General features: G+C 51.0%; 1 protein-coding gene across 9 annotated transcripts in view; it reads right to left on the reverse strand.

Moving 5' to 3' along the window:
• Positions 1–17,029, reverse strand: part of LOC142492497 (uncharacterized) — a 229,331-nt gene that overhangs the window by 104,669 nt on the left and 107,633 nt on the right. The window lies entirely within an intron of this gene.

Here is a 17,029-nt window from a genome sequence, read left to right on the forward strand (position 1 = left end):
AGAATTGCTAGCTGATACTTCTCCATTCCCCCAACCCTAAGTAAGTGTTATCTTCTTGTCTGTTAATTGTACTATATTGCTGTGTTCACCTTATTTAAGGAATAAATTATATTTTATTATATCTAAGCCTCGTTCAGTTCAACCCAGATATTTGGTGTTCATTATATCTTGTCATAAGCTACCGTGACATACACACACAACCCCACCTTACCACTACCATAGTGGTAATCCCAAAAGACGGGAAAGATTACCCCCTGTATCCCCCCCCCAGCACATTAGTGTCTGTGCCAGACTGCAGCTCACATACACATGTAAGAGACACATATAGAGGGGTACAGCTGATATGTGAGTATATTGCAGGGTTACCTGCTCCTTGCTGCTGCCTGTGATTACCCCCTGTATCCCCCCAGCACATTAGTGTCTGTGCCAGGCTGCAGCTCCCATACACATGTATGTAAGAGACACATATAGAGGGGTACAGCTGATATGTGAGTATATTGCAGGATTACCTGCTCCTTGCTGCTCCCTGTGATTACCCCCTGTATCCCCCCCAGCACATTAGTGTCTGTGCCAGGCTGCAGCTCCCATACACATGTATGTAAGAGACACATATAGAGGGGTACAGCTGATATGTGAGTATATTGCAGGGTTACCTGCTCCTTGCTGCTCCCTGTGATTACCCCCTGTATCCCCCCAGCACATTAGTGTCTGTGCCAGGCTGCAGCTCCCATACACATGTATGTAAGAGACACATATAGAGGGGTACAGCTGATATGTGAGTATATTGCAGGGTTACCTGCTCCTTGCTGCTCCCTGTGATTACCCCCTGTATCCCCCCCCAGCACATTAGTGTCTGTGCCAGGCTGCAGCTCCCATACACATGTATGTAAGAGACACATATAGAGGGGTACAGCTGATATGTGAGTATATTGCAGGGTTACCTGCTCCTTGCTGCTCCCTGTGATTACCCCCTGTATCCCCCCCAGCACATTAGTGTCTGTGCCAGGCTGCAGCTCCCATACACATGTATGTAAGAGACACATATAGAGGGGTACAGCTGATATGTGAGTATATTGCAGGATTACCTGCTCCTTGCTGCTGCCTGTGATTACCCCCATGTATCCCCCCAGCACATTAGTGTCTGTGCCAGGCTGCAGCTCCCATACACATGTATGTAAGAGACACATATAGAGGGGTACAGTTGATATGTGAGTATATTGCAGGATTACCTGCTCCTTGCTGCTGCCTGTGATTACCCCCTGTATCCCCCCCAGCACATTAGTGTCTGTGCCAGGCTGCAGCTCCCATACACATGTATGTAAGAGACACATATAGAGGGGTACAGCTGATATGTGAGTATATTGCAGGATTACCTGCTCCTTGCTGCTCCCTGTGATTACCCCCTGTATCCCCCCCAGCACATTAGTGTCTGTGCCAGGCTGCAGCTCCCATACACATGTATGTAAGAGACACATATAGAGGGGTACAGCTGATATGTGAGTATATTGCAGGGTTACCTGCTCCTTGCTGCTCCCTGTGATTACCCCCTGTATCCCCCCCAGCACATTAATGTCTGTGCCAGGCTGCAGCTCCCATACACATGTATGTAAGAGACACATATAGAGGGGTACAGCTGATATGTGAGTATATTGCAGGATTACCTGCTCCTTGCTGCTCCCTGGGATTACCCCCTGTATCCCCCCAGCACATTAGTGTCTGTGCCAGGCTGCAGCTCCCATACACATGTATGTAAGAGACACATATAGAGGGGTACAGCTGATATGTGAGTATATTGCAGGGTTACCTGCTCCTTGCTGCTCCCTGTGATTACACCCTGTATCCCCCCAGCACATTAGTGTCTGTGCCAGGCTGCAGCTCCCATACACATGTATGTAAGAGACACATATAGAGGGGTACAGCTGATATGTGAATATATTGCAGGGTTACCTGCTCCTTGCTGCTGCCTGTGATTACCCCCTGTATCCCCCCAGCACATTAGTGTCTGTGCCAGGCTGCAGCTCCCATACACATGTATGTAAGAGACACATATAGAGGGGTACAGCTGATATGTGAGTATATTGCAGGGTTACCTGCTCCTTGCTGCTCCCTGTGATTACCCCCTGTATCCCCCCCAGCACATTAGTGTCTGTGCCAGGCTGCAGCTCCCATACACATGTATGTAAGAGACACATATAGAGGGGTACAGCTGATATGTGAGTATATTGCAGGGTTACCTGCTCCTTGCTGCTCCCTGTGATTACCCCCTGTATCCCCCCCAGCACATTAGTGTCTGTGCCAGGCTGCAGCTCCCATACACATCTATGTAAGAGACACACATAGAGGGGTACAGCTGATATGTGAGTATATTGCAGGATTACCTGCTCCTTGCTGCTCCCTGTGATTACTTCCTGTATCCCCCCAGCACATTAGTGTCTGTGCCAGGCTGCAGCTCCCATACACATGTATGTAAGAGACACATATAGAGGGGTACAGCTGATATGTGAGTATATTGCAGGATTACCTGCTCCTTGCTGCTCCCTGTGATTACCCCCTGTATCCCCCCAGCACATTAGTGTCTGTGCCAGGCTGCAGCTCCCATACACATGTATGTAAGAGACACATATAGAGGGGTACAGCTGATATGTGAGTATATTGCAGGATTACCTGCTTCTTGCTGCTCCCTGTGATTACCCCCTGTATCCCCCCAGCACATTAGTGTCTGTGTCAGGCTGCAGCTCCCGTACACATGTATGTAAGAGACACATATAGAGGGGTACAGCTGATATGTGAGTATATTGCAGGGTTACCTGCTCCTTGCTGCTCCCTGTGATTACCCCCTGTATCCCCCCCAGCACATTAGTGTCTGTGCCAGGCTGCAGCTCCCATACACATGTATGTAAGAGACACATATAGAGGGGTACAGCCGATATGTGAGTATATTGCAGGGTTACCTGCTCCTTGCTGCTCCCTGTGATTACCCCCTGTATCCCCCCCAGCACATTAGTGTCTGTGTCAGGCTGCAGCTCCCATACACATGTATGTAAGAGACACATATAGAGGGGTACAGCTGATATGTGAGTATATTGCAGGATTACCTGCTCCTTGCTGCTCCCTGTGATTACCCCCTGTATCCCCCCAGCACATTAGTGTCTGTGCCAGGCTGCAGCTCCCATACACATGTATGTAAGAGACACATATAGAGGGGTACAGCTGATATGTGAGTATATTGCAGGGTTACCTGCTCCTTGCTGCTCCCTGTGATTACCCCCTGTATCCCCCCAGCACATTAGTGTCTGTGCCAGGCTGCAGCTCCCATACACATGTATGTAAGAGACACATATAGAGGGGTACAGCTGATATGTGAGTATATTGCAGGGTTACCTGCTCCTTGCTGCTCCCTGTGATTACCCCCTGTATCCCCCCCAGCACATTAGTGTCTGTGCCAGGCTGCAGCTCCCATACACATGTATGTAAGAGACACATATAGAGGGGTACAGCTGATATGTGAGTATATTGCAGGATTACCTGCTCCTTGCTGCTCCCTGTGATTACCCCCTGTATCCCCCCCAGCACATTAGTGCCTGTGCCAGGCTGCAGCTCCCATACACATGTATGTAAGAGACACATATAGAGGGGTACAGCTGATATGTGAGTATATTGCAGGGTTACCTGCTCCTTGCTGCTCCCTGTGATTACCCCTGTATCCCCCCAGCACATTAGTGTCTGTGCCAGGCTGCAGCTCCCATACACATGTATGTAAGATACACATATAGGGGGGTACAGCTGATATGTGAGTATATTGCAGGGTTACCTGCTCCTTGCTGCTCCCTGTGATTACCCCCTGTATCCCCCCCAGCACATTAGTGTCTGTGCCAGGCTGCAGCTCCCATACACATGTATGTAAGAGACACATATAGAGGGGTACAGCTGATATGTGAGTATATTGCAGGGTTACCTGCTCCTTGCTGCTGCCTGATTACCCCCTGTATCCCCCCAGCACATTAGTGTCTGTGCCAGGCTGCAGCTCCCATACACATGTATGTAAGAGACACATATAGAGGGGTACAGCTGATATGTGAGTATATTGCAGGGTTACCTGCTCCTTGCTGCTGCCTGTGATTACCCCCTGTATCCCCCCAGCACATTAATGTCTGTGCCAGGCTGCAGCTCCCATACACATGTATGTAAGAGACACATATAGAGGGGTACAGCTGATATGTGAGTATATTGCAGGATTACCTGCTCCTTGCTGCTGCCTGTGATTACCCCCTGTATCCCCCCAACACATTAGTGTCTGTGCCAGGCTGCAGCTCCCATACACATGTATGTAAGAGACACATATAGAGGGGTACAGCTGATATGTGAGTATATTGCAGGATTACCTGCTCCTTGCTGCTGCCTGTGATTACCCCCTGTATCCCCCCAGCACATTAGTGTCTGTGCCAGGCTGCAGCTCCCATACACATGTATGTAAGAGACACATATAGAGGGGTACAGCTGATATGTGAGTATATTGCAGGGTTACCTGCTCCTTGCTGCTCCCTGTGATTACCCCCTGTATCCCCCCCAGCACATTAGTGTCTGTGCCAGGCTGCAGCTCCCATACACATGTATGTAAGAGACACATATAGAGGGGTACAGCTGATATGTGAGTATATTGCAGGATTACCTGCTCCTTGCTGCTCCCTGTGATTACCCCCTGTATCCCCCCCAGCACATTAGTGTCTGTGCCAGGCTGCAGCTCCCATACACATGTATGTAAGAGACACATATAGAGGGGTACAGCTGATATGTGAGTATTTTGCAGGGTTACCTGCTCCTTGCTGCTGCCTGTGATTACCCCCTGTATCCCCCCCAGCACATTAGTGTCTGTGCCAGGCTGCAGCTCCCATACACATGTATGTAAGAGACACATATAGAGGGGTACAGCTGATATGTGAGTATATTGCAGGGTTACCTGCTCCTTGCTGCTCCCTGTGATTACCCCCTGTATCCCCCCCAGCACATTAGTGTCTGTGCCAGGCTGCAGCTCCCATACACATGTATGTAAGAGACACATATAGAGGGGTACAGCTGATATGTGAGTATATTGCAGGATTACCTGCTACTTGCTGCTCCCTGTGATTACCCCCTGTATCCCCCCAGCACATTAGTGTCTGTGCCAGGCTGCAGCTCCCATACACATGTATGTAAGAGACACATATAGAGGGGTACAGCTGATATGTGAGTATATTGCAGGGTTACCTGCTCCTTGCTGCTCCCTGTGATTACCCCCTGTATCCCCCCAGCACATTAGTGTCTGTGCCAGGCTGCAGCTCCCATACACATGTATGTAAGAGACACATATAGAGGGGTACAGCTGATATGTGAGTATATTGCAGGGTTACCTGCTCCTTGCTGCTCCCTGTGATTACCCCCTGTATCCCCCCCAGCACATTAGTGTCTGTGCCAGGCTGCAGCTCCCATACACATGTATGTAAGAGACACATATAGAGGGGTACAGCTGATATGTGAGTATATTGCAGGGTTACCTGCTCCTTGCTGCTCCCTGTGATTACCCCTGTATCCCCCCCAGCACATTAGTGTCTGTGCCAGGCTGCAGCTCCCATACACATGTATGTAAGAGACACATATAGAGGGGTACAGCTGATATGTGAGTATATTGCAGGGTTACCTGCTCCTTGCTGCTCCCTGTGATTACCCCCTGTATCCCCCCCAGCACATTAGTGTCTGTGCCAGGCTGCAGCTCCCATACACATGTATGTAAGAGACACATATAGAGGGGTACAGCTGATATGTGAGTATATTGCAGGATTACCTGCTCCTTGCTGCTCCCTGTGATTACCCCCTGTATCCCCCCCAGCACATTAGTGTCTGTGCCAGGCTGCAGCTCCCATACACATGTATGTAAGAGACACATATAGAGGGGTACAGCTGATATGTGAGTATATTGCAGGATTACCTGCTCCTTGCTGCTCCCTGTGATTACCCCCTGTATCCCCCCCCAGCACATTAGTGTCTGTGCCAGGCTGCAGCTCCCATACACATGTATGTAAGAGACACATATAGAGGGGTACAGCTGATATGTGAGTATATTGCAGGGTTACCTGCTCCTTGCTGCTCCCTGTGATTACCCCCTGTATCCCCCCAGCACATTAGTGTCTGTGCCAGGCTGCAGCCCCCATACACATGTATGTAAGAGACACATATAGAGGGGTACAGCTGATATGTGAGTATATTGCAGGATTACCTGCTCCTTGCTGCTCCCTGTGATTACCCCCTGTATCCCCCCAGCACATTAGTGTCTGTGCCTGGCTGCAGCTCCCATACACATGTATGTAAGAGACACATATAGAGGGGTACAGCTGATATGTGAGTATATTGCAGGGTTACCTGCTCCTTGCTGCTCCCTGTGATTACCCCCTGTATCCCCCCAGCACATTAGTGTCTGTGCCAGGCTGCAGCCCCCATACACATGTATGTAAGAGACACATATAGAGGGGTACAGCTGATATGTGAGTATATTGCAGGGTTACCTGCTCCTTGCTGCTCCCTGTGATTACCCCCTGTATCCCCCCCAGCACATTAGTGTCTGTGCCAGGCTGCAGCTCCCATACACATGTATGTAAGAGACACATATAGAGGGGTACAGCTGATATGTGAGTATATTGCAGGGTTACCTGCTCCTTGCTGCTGCCTGTGATTACCCCCTGTATCCCCCCCAGCACATTAGTGTCTGTGCCAGGCTGCAGCTCCCATACACATGTATGTAAGAGACACATATAGAGGGGTACAGCTGATATGTGAGTATATTGCAGGGTTACCTGCTCCTTGCTGCTGCCTGTGATTACTCCCTGTATCCCCCCCCCCAGCACATTAGTGTCTGTGCCAGGCTGCAGCTCCCATACACATGTATGTAAGAGACACATATAGAGGGGTACAGCTGATATGTGAGTATATTGCAGGATTACCTGCTCCTTGCTGCTCCCTGTGATTACCCCCTGTATCCCCCCAGCACATTAGTGTCTGTGCCAGGCTGCAGCTCCCATACACATGTATGTAAGAGACACATATAGAGGGGTACAGCTGATATGTGAGTATATTGCAGGGTTACCTGCTCCTTGCTGCTCCCTGTGATTACCCCCTGTATCCCCCCAGCACATTAGTGTCTGTGCCAGGCTGCAGCTCCCATACACATGTATGTAAGAGACACATATAGAGGGGTACAGCTGATATGTGAGTATATTGCAGGGTTACCTGCTCCTTGCTGCTCCCTGTGATTACCCTCTGTATCCCCCCAGCACATTAGTGTCTGTGCCAGGCTGCAGCTCCCATACACATGTATGTAAGAGACACATATAGAGGGGTACAGCTGATATGTGAGTATATAGCAGGATTACCTGCTCCTTGCTGCTCCCTGTGATTACCCCCTGTATCCCCCCCAGCACATTAGTGTCTGTGCCAGGCTGCAGCTCCCATACACATGTATGTAAGAGACACATATAGAGGGGTACAGCTGATATGTGAGTATATTGCAGGGTTACCTGCTCCTTGCTGCTCCCTGTGATTACCCCCTGTATCCCCCCCAGCACATTAGTGTCTGTGCCAGGCTGCAGCTCCCATACACATGTATGTAAGAGATACATATAGAGGGGTACAGCTGATATGTGAGTATATTGCAGGGTTACCTGCTCCTTGCTGCTCCCTGTGATTACCCCCTGTATCCCCCCCAGCACATTAGTGTCTGTGCCAGGCTGCAGCTCCCATACACATGTATGTAAGAGACACATATAGAGGGGTACAGCTGATATGTGAGTATATTGCAGGATTACCTGCTCCTTGCTGCTCCCTGTGATTACCCCCTGTATCCCCCCCAGCACATTAGTGTCTGTGCCAGGCTGCAGCTCCCATACACATGTATGTAAGAGACACATATAGAGGGGTACAGCTGATATGTGAGTATATTGCAGGATTACCTGCTCCTTGCTGCTCCCTGTGATTACCCCCTGTATCCCCCCCAGCACATTAGTGTCTGTGCCAGGCTGCAGCTCCCATACACATGTATGTAAGAGACACATATAGAGGGGTACAGCTGATATGTGAGTATATTGCAGGATTACCTGCTCCTTGCTGCTGCCTGTGATTACCCCCTGTATCCCCCCCAGCACATTAGTGTCTGTGCCAGGCTGCAGCTCCCATACACATGTATGTAAGAGACACATATAGAGGGGTACAGCTGATATGTGAGTATATTGCAGGGTTACCTGCTCCTTGCTGCTCCCTGTGATTACCCCCTGTATCCCACCAGCACATTAGTGTCTGTGCCAGGCTGCAGCTCCCATACACATGTATGTAAGAGACACATATAGAGGGGTACAGCTGATATGTGAGTATATTGCAGGATTACCTGCTCCTTGCTGCTCCCTGTGATTACCCCCTGTATCCCCCCAGCACATTAGTGTCTGTGCCAGGCTGCAGCTCCCATACACATGTATGTAAGAGACACATATAGAGGGGTACAGCTGATATGTGAGTATATTGCAGGATTACCTGCTCCTTGCTGCTCCCTGTGATTACCCCCTGTATCCCCCCAGCACATTAGTGTCTGTGCCAGGCTGCAGCTCCCATACACATGTATGTAAGAGACACATATAGAGGGGTACAGCTGATATGTGAGTATATTGCAGGATTACCTGCTCCTTGCTGCTCCCTGTGATTACCCCCTGTATCCCCCCCAGCACATTAGTGTCTGTGTCAGGCTGCAGCTCCCATACACATGTATGTAAGAGACACATATAGAGGGGTACAGCTGATATGTGAGTATATTGCAGGGTTACCTGCTCCTTGCTGCTCCCTGTGATTACCCCCTGTATCCCCCCAGCACATTAGTGTCTGTGCCAGGCTGCAGCTCCCATACACATGTATGTAAGAGACACATATAGAGGGGTACAGCTGATATGTGAGTATATTGCAGGGTTACCTGCTCCTTGCTGCTCCCTGTGATTACCCCCTGTATCCCCCCAGCACATTAGTGTCTGTGCCAGGCTGCAGCTCCCATACACATGTATGTAAGAGACACATATAGAGGGGTACAGCTGATATGTGAGTATATTGCAGGGTTACCTGCTCCTTGCTGCTCCCTGTGATTACCCCCTGTATCCCCCCAGCACATTAGTGTCTGTGCCAGGCTGCAGCTCCCATACACATGTATGTAAGAGACACATATAGAGGGGTACAGCTGATATGTGAGTATATTGCAGGGTTACCTGCTCCTTGCTGCTCCCTGTGATTACCCCCTGTATCCCCCCCAGCACATTAGTGTCTGTGCCAGGCTGCAGCTCCCATACACATGTATGTAAGAGACACATATAGAGGGGTACAGCTGATATGTGAGTATATTGCAGGGTTACCTGTATCCATATCCTCCCTGTGTCACTGGCTGCTACATCCGGGTCACAGCCCTGTGTGCTGCTGCGCATGCTCACACTGAGGCATGCTGGGAGTTGTAGTTTTATACACAGGATACAGAGGCAGTGACACACAGCAGCAGCAGCACAGTAACATTCCCCAGGCACTGTGCTGGGAGAGCTGCTGCTCCTGCATGTACATGTCTGCTCCTCTGGGTGCTGCTGCTCCTGCATGTACATGTCTGTGCTCCTCTGGGTGCTGCTGCTCCTGCATGTACACGTCTGTGCTCCTCTGGGTGCTGCTGCTCCTGCATGTACACGTCTGTGCTCCTCTGGGTGCTGCTGCTCCTGCATGTACACGTCTGCGCTCCTCTGGGTGCTGCTGCTCCTGCATGTACATGTCTGCGCTCCTCTGGGTGCTGCTGCTCCTGCATGTACATGTCTGTGCTCCTCTGGGTGCTGCTGCTCCTGCATGTACATGTCTGCGCTCCTCTGGGTGCTGCTGCTCCTGCATGTACACGTCCGCGCTCCTCTGGGTGCTGCTGCTCCTGCATGTACACGTCCGTGCTCCTCTGGGTGCTGCTGCTCCTGCATGTACACGTCTGTGCTCCTCTGGGTGCTGCTGCTCCTGCATGTACACGTCTGTGCTCCTCTGGGTGCTGCTGCTCCTGCATGTACACGTCTGTGCTCCTCTGGGTGCTGCTGCTCCTGCATGTACACGTCTGTGCTCCTCTGGGTGCTGCTGCTCCTGCATGTACATGTCTGTGCTCCTCTGGGTGCTGCTGCTCCTGCATGTGCATGTCTGTGCCACTCTGGGTGCTGGGAGAGCTGCTGCTCCTGCATGTACATGTCTGTGCTCCTCTGGGTGCTGCTGCTCCTGCATGTACATGTCTGTGCTCCTCTGGGTGCTGCTGCTCCTGCATGTACATGTCTGTGCTCCTCTGGGTGCTGCTGCTCCTGCATGTACATGTCTGTGCTCCTCTGGGTGCTGCTCCTGCATGTGCATGTCTGTGCTCCTCTGGGTGCTGGGAGAGCTGCTGCTCCTGCATGTACATGTCTGTGCTCCTCTGGGTGCTGCTGCTCCTGCATGTACACGTCTGTGCTCCTCTGGGTGCTGCTGCTCCTGCATGTACACGTCTGTGCTCCTCTGGGTGCTGCTGCTCCTGCATGTACACGTCTGTGCTCCTCTGGGTGCTGCTGCTCCTGCATGTACACGTCTGTGCTCCTCTGGGTGCTGCTGCTCCTGCATGTACATGTCTGTGCTCCTCTGGGTGCTGCTGCTCCTGCATGTGCATGTCTGTGCCACTCTGGGTGCTGGGAGAGCTGCTGCTCCTGCATGTACATGTCTGTGCTCCTCTGGGTGCTGCTGCTCCTGCATGTACATGTCTGTGCTCCTCTGGGTGCTGCTGCTCCTGCATGTACATGTCTGTGCTCCTCTGGGTGCTGCTGCTCCTGCATGTACATGTCTGTGCTCCTCTGGGTGCTGCTCCTGCATGTGCATGTCTGTGCTCCTCTGGGTGCTGGGAGAGCTGCTGCTCCTGCATGTACATGTCTGTGCTCCTCTGGGTGCTGCTGCTCCTGCATGTACATGTCTGTGCTCCTCTGGGTGCTGCTGCTCCTGCATGTACATGTCTGTGCTCCTCTGCGTGCTGCTGCTCCTGCATGTACACGTCTGCGCTCCTCTGGGTGCTGCTGCTCCTGCATGTACACGTCTGCGCTCCTCTGGGTGCTGCTGCTGCTGCATGTACACGTCTGCGCTCCTCTGGGTGCTGCTGCTCCTGCATGTACACGTCTGCGCTCCTCTGGGTGCTGCTGCTCCTGCATGTACACGTCTGTGCTCCTCTGGGTGCTGCTGCTCCTGCATGTACACGTCTGTGCTCCTCTGGGTGCTGCTGCTCCTGCATGTACACGTCTGTGCTCCTCTGGGTGCTGCTGCTCCTGCATGTACATGTCTGTGCTCCTCTGGGTGCTGCTCCTGCATGTGCATGTCTGTGCCACTCTGGGTGCTGGGAGAGCTGCTGCTCCTGCATGTACATGTCTGTGCTCCTCTGGGTGCTGCTGCTCCTGCATGTACATGTCTGTGCTCCTCTGGGTGCTGCTCCTGCATGTGCATGTCTGTGCTCCTCTGGGTGCTGGGAGAGCTGCTGCTCCTGCATGTACATGTCTGTGCTCCTCTGGGTGCTGCTGCTCCTGCATGTACATGTCTGCGCTCCTCTGGGTGCTGCTTCTCCTGCATGTACATGTCTGCGCTCCTCTGGGTGCTGCTGCTCCTGCATGTACATGTCTGTGCTCCTCTGGGTGCTGTTGCTCCTGCATGTACATGTCTGTGCTCCTCTGGGTGCTGCTGCTCCTGCATGTACATGTCTGTGCTCCTCTGGGTGCTGCTGCTCCTGCATGTACATGTCTGTGCTCCTCTGGGTGCTGCGGCTCCTGCATGTACATGTCTGTGCTCCTCTGGGTGCTGCTGCTCCTGCATGTACATGTCTGTGCTCCTCTGGGTGCTGCTCCTGCATGTACATTTCTGCGCTCCTCTGGGTGCTGCTGCTCCTGCATGTACATGTCTGCGCTCCTCTGGGTGCTGCGGCTCCTGCATGTACATGTCAGCGCTCCTCTGCGTGCTGCGGCTTCTGCATGTACATGTCTGTGCTCCTCTGGGTGCTGCTGCTCCTGCATGTACACGTCTGTGCTCCTCTGGGTGCTGCTGCCCCTGCATGTACATGTCTGTATTCCTCTGGGTGCTGCTGCTCCTGCATGTACATGTCTGTGCTTATCTGGGTGCTTTTGCTCCTGCATGTACATGTCTGTGCTCCTCTGGGTGCTGCTGCTCCTGCATGTACACGTCTGTGCTCCTCTGGGTGCTGCTGCTCCTGCATGTACATGTCTGTACTCCTCTGGCTGCTGCTACTTCTGCATGTACATGTCTGTAACTCCCCTCCCTCCTTACCCAGGTGGGGTAAGAGGGAGAGAAGGCTTCTCTATCAGCTCTACTCAATATCTCTTCTCAGACTAACTCCTCATCCTAACTGATAACTTATTTTAGGAGGTATATCCCAATGTGGACATCTCAGGGGAGTGTCTCTAACTTTGAATCATTACAATACAAAGCTGGATACAGATTGGCCCACACACAGCAGGGGGCGTTCCAACCCATATCCACCCCTTTGATTGACATACCTCATGTTGCCAGGCCCGCCCCTGAATATTGCTACATACTCAGAGCTAAAATGCACAAACAGGCCAACTGAAGGAATTAACCTTTCCACTGCCTGTACAAACAGGACTGACAGAGGAAAGGCCCAGAATTAGCAATAGCTGTCGAAGGCCAGGCTATACTATGTAACTATGTATATTTATCTGTCACCATTGATGCTGTATTATTCATTCTACCTCTTTCCATTCTCTCTCTACCTTCCCCCCATTGTCTCTATCCCTCACCACCCCCATTTTCCCTCACCCTCACTCCTGTTCTCTCGCCCTTCCCCTCATTCTCTTCCCCCCTCCCCCAGTCTCTCTCCCTCCCCCATTCTCTCTCTCCCCTATTCCCTCCATTTCCTTCCCCATTATCCCTCTCCACCCCCAGTCTCTCCTTTTCCTCCCCCTTCCCACCCATTCTCTCCCTTCCCTCCCCCATTCTCTCACTCTCTCTCTTCCTCCACTTCTCCATTCTCTCTCTCTCTCTCTCTCTTATTCCCCTCCTCCATTCTCTCCCCCCTCATTCTCTCTGCCCCCTCCTCCATTCTCTCTACTCCCCGCCCATTCTCTCTGACTTGCACAGACACACAGCCATTGACCTACACAGACACACACAGTCACTGACCTGCACAGACAACCACACAGACAGACCTGCACACACCGACCTGCACAGACACACACACACACTCCCACAGCCACTGACCTGCACAGACTCACACAGCCAATGACCTGCACAGACTCACACAGCCACTGACCTGTGCAGAGACTCGCACAGCCACTGACCTGTGCAGACACACACAGCCACTGACCTGCACAGACACATACACACAGCCACTGACCTGCACAGACACACACACACACAGCCACTGACCTGCACAGCCACTGACCTGCATAGACACTCACACAGCCAGTGACCTGCACAGACAGACCTGCACAGCCACTGACCTGCACACTCGCACAGCCACTGACTTCTACAGTATACACACTCACACAGCCACTGACCTGCACACACACAGCCACCCCCCCTTCCTGTAGTTCTGCATCTCACACACCGCCACTGACATGCATGTGAATTCCCTTCCCCTGAAACCCCCCCCAAAAAAACAAAAACACCCACACACCCAAAAACCTAAAGTGCTGCATCTCTGAAAGAAAGAAAAATGTCACCAGGATTAGGGCATTAAAGTATTTGTCACATACTGTACTGTGTGCACACATTACACACACCGACCTGCACAGACACACACACACACTCCCACAGCCACTGACCTGCACAGACTCACACAGCCAATGACCTGCACAGACTCACACAGCCACTGACCTGTGCAGAGACTCGCACAGCCACTGACCTGTGCAGACACACACAGCCACTGACCTGCACAGACACATACACACAGCCACTGACCTGCACAGACACACACACACACAGCCACTGACCTGCACAGCCACTGACCTGCATAGACACTCACACAGCCAGTGACCTGCACAGACAGACCTGCACAGCCACTGACCTGCACACTCGCACAGCCACTGACTTCTACAGTATACACACTCACACAGCCACTGACCTGCACACACACAGCCACCCCCCCTTCCTGTAGTTCTGCATCTCACACACCGCCACTGACATGCATGTGAATTCCCTTCCCCTGAAACCCCCCCCAAAAAAACAAAAACACCCACACACCCAAAAACCTAAAGTGCTGCATCTCTGAAAGAAAGAAAAATGTCACCAGGATTAGGGCATTAAAGTATTTGTCACATACTGTACTGTGTGCACACATTAAAGTATTTAACTACTGTCTATAAAGTATAACTACTGTCTAACTATATATAACTGTAAAACTACAGGTATATACGTTGTATTTTTGTATTATTCCTTTTTCCTTTATTATCCTGTACAAATAAAAATGTTCATTCTTTAAATATACTATTTGGTGTGTTCATGGTTTAACTGTCTATACACTTACAGTAGTACTATAGCTAAAGTTATTTGGCCATTTCATAGTTACATAGTTACATAGTAGATGAGGTTGAAAAAAGACGTACGTCCATCAAGTTCAACCTATGCTAAATTTAGACAACAGATACTGTATTCTATATCTATACTTACTTATTGATCCAGAGGAAGGCAAACAAAAAACCCCATTAAGGGGAAAAATTAATTCCTTCCTGACTCCAAGAATTGGCAGTCGGATGAATCCCTGGATCAACATCCTTCCCATGTATACTTATTTGGTATATCCCTGTATACCTTTCCCATCTAAAAAGATGTCCAACCTATTTTTGAACAAATCTATTGTATCTGCCATCACAGTCTCCATGGGTAATGAATTCCACATTTTAACTGCCCTTACTGTAAAGAACCCTTTCCTTTGTTGCTGGTGAAATTTTCTTTCCTCCAACCTTAAGGGATGGCCCCTAGTCCTTTGTACTGCCCGTGGGATGAATAGTTCTTTTGAAAGCTCCTTGTATTGTCCCTGAATATATTTGTATATAGTTATCATATCCCCTCTTAGACGCCTCTTTTCTAATGTAAATAAATCTAATTTAGCTAGCCTCTCCTCATAAGTTAGAATGTCCATCCCCTTTATTAATTTGGTGGCTCTTCTCTGCACTCTCTCTAGTTCCATAATGTCTTTTCTAAGGATTGGTGCCCAAAATTGTACTCCATATTCAAGGCATGGTCTTGCTAATGCTTTGTAAAGGGGCATAATTATGTTTACTTCCCTTCCATCCATTGCCCATTTGATGCAAGATAAGATCTTGTTTGCCTTTGCAGCTACTGCATGACATTGGGCACTATTGCTAAGCCTGCTGTCTACAAGCACTCCTAAATCCTTCTCCATCAAGGATTCCCCCCAATATATCTCCATTTAATTTGTAAGTCGCCTTTTTATTCTTGCATCCCAAATGCATAACCTTACATTTATCTGTATTAAACCTCATTTGCCATTTACCTGCCCACATTTCCAGTCTCTCCAAGTCCTTCTGAAGAGAAATTACATCCTGCTCTGATTCTATTACCTTACACAATTTAGTATCATCAGCAAAGATGGAGACTTTGCTCTCGATCCCAACCTCAAGGTCATTAATGAACATCATTGTCTGTCCTTTAACCAGTTTTCAATCCAGGTGCATATATTATTACTGAGTCCAATTTTCTTTATTTTGTACACCAACCTCTTGTGTGAAACCGTATCAAAAGCCTTTGCAAAATCTAAGAAGACCACATCAACTGCATTACCCTGGTCTAAATTCCTACTTACCTCCTCAAAGAAACAAATAAGGTTAGTTTGGCAAAATCAATCTACTATATATTTCTGAAAGCACTGTATGTCTGCGTCCCTAGGGCCAATCGCATTGCACCTTTGGCCTGTCACTCCGCCTCAGGCCATGCCCGGCCCCACACACCTCTCATTGGCCTGCGGCCAACACCAATGCCACACTGTCCCACCCCTCACTGACTCTCATTGGCCTGCGTCCAACACCACTGCCACACTGTCCCACCCCTCACTGAGCTACCACTGCCACACTGTCCCACCACGCTTCACAGCACCTACCCCTCACTGCTCTGGGGCCACGCTTCACAGCTCTGAACCCAGAAAACCCTCACAGCCTGCTACCACAGAACTGCGGAATCAGGTACAGAATCTTTACACACATTCACACCAACACCGCACAATCACCTACACACCAAACTATATCAACATTGGTTTCACCACTGCAACATTACAGACATTCACACAACACCAACCCCACCCCCCCCCCGGAGGACACCGCACGCCACACATCTCCCGCTACCGAAGCCCCTCTACGGGCCGCGGACTACACTGCCAACACCCCTCCACTTCACCTCTACCACGCCGGAACGCCACCAACAAACAAACACACCTATGCTAGGTACTGACTTTATGCGCCAAACACCATCGGCACCGGCCCACACGGAGCTCCTCCGAAGGCCACCGCACACCACAGATCTCCCGCCAAACACCATCGGCACCGGCCCGCACGCTCCTCCGGACACCGCACGCTACACATCTCCCGCCAAACACCATCGGAACCGGCCCGCACGCTCCTCCTCTGGAGGACACGGGGTGGGGGGGGCGCGCGAGTCACGGGGGACCAAGCGGGCGCCGGGGGAGGGACAGTGTGTGTGTGGGGGAGGGGGGGACAGTGTGTGTGGGGGAGGGGGGGACAGTGTGTGTGGGGGGGGGGGGGGACAGTGTGTGTGTGTGGGGGGGACAGTGTGTGTGTGGGGGAGGTGGGGACAGTGTGGGTGTGGGGGAGGTGGGGACAGTGTGGGTGGAGGGGAGGGGGGGACAGTGTGTGTGTGTGTGTGTGTGTGTGTGTGTGTGTGTGTGTGTGTGTGTGTGTGTGTGTGTGTGTGTGTGTGTGTGTGTGTGTGTGTGTGTGTGTGTGTGTGTGTG

This window comes from Ascaphus truei, chromosome 4 (genome assembly GCF_040206685.1).
Source record: "Ascaphus truei isolate aAscTru1 chromosome 4, aAscTru1.hap1, whole genome shotgun sequence".
NCBI lineage: Eukaryota > Metazoa > Chordata > Amphibia > Anura > Ascaphidae > Ascaphus > Ascaphus truei.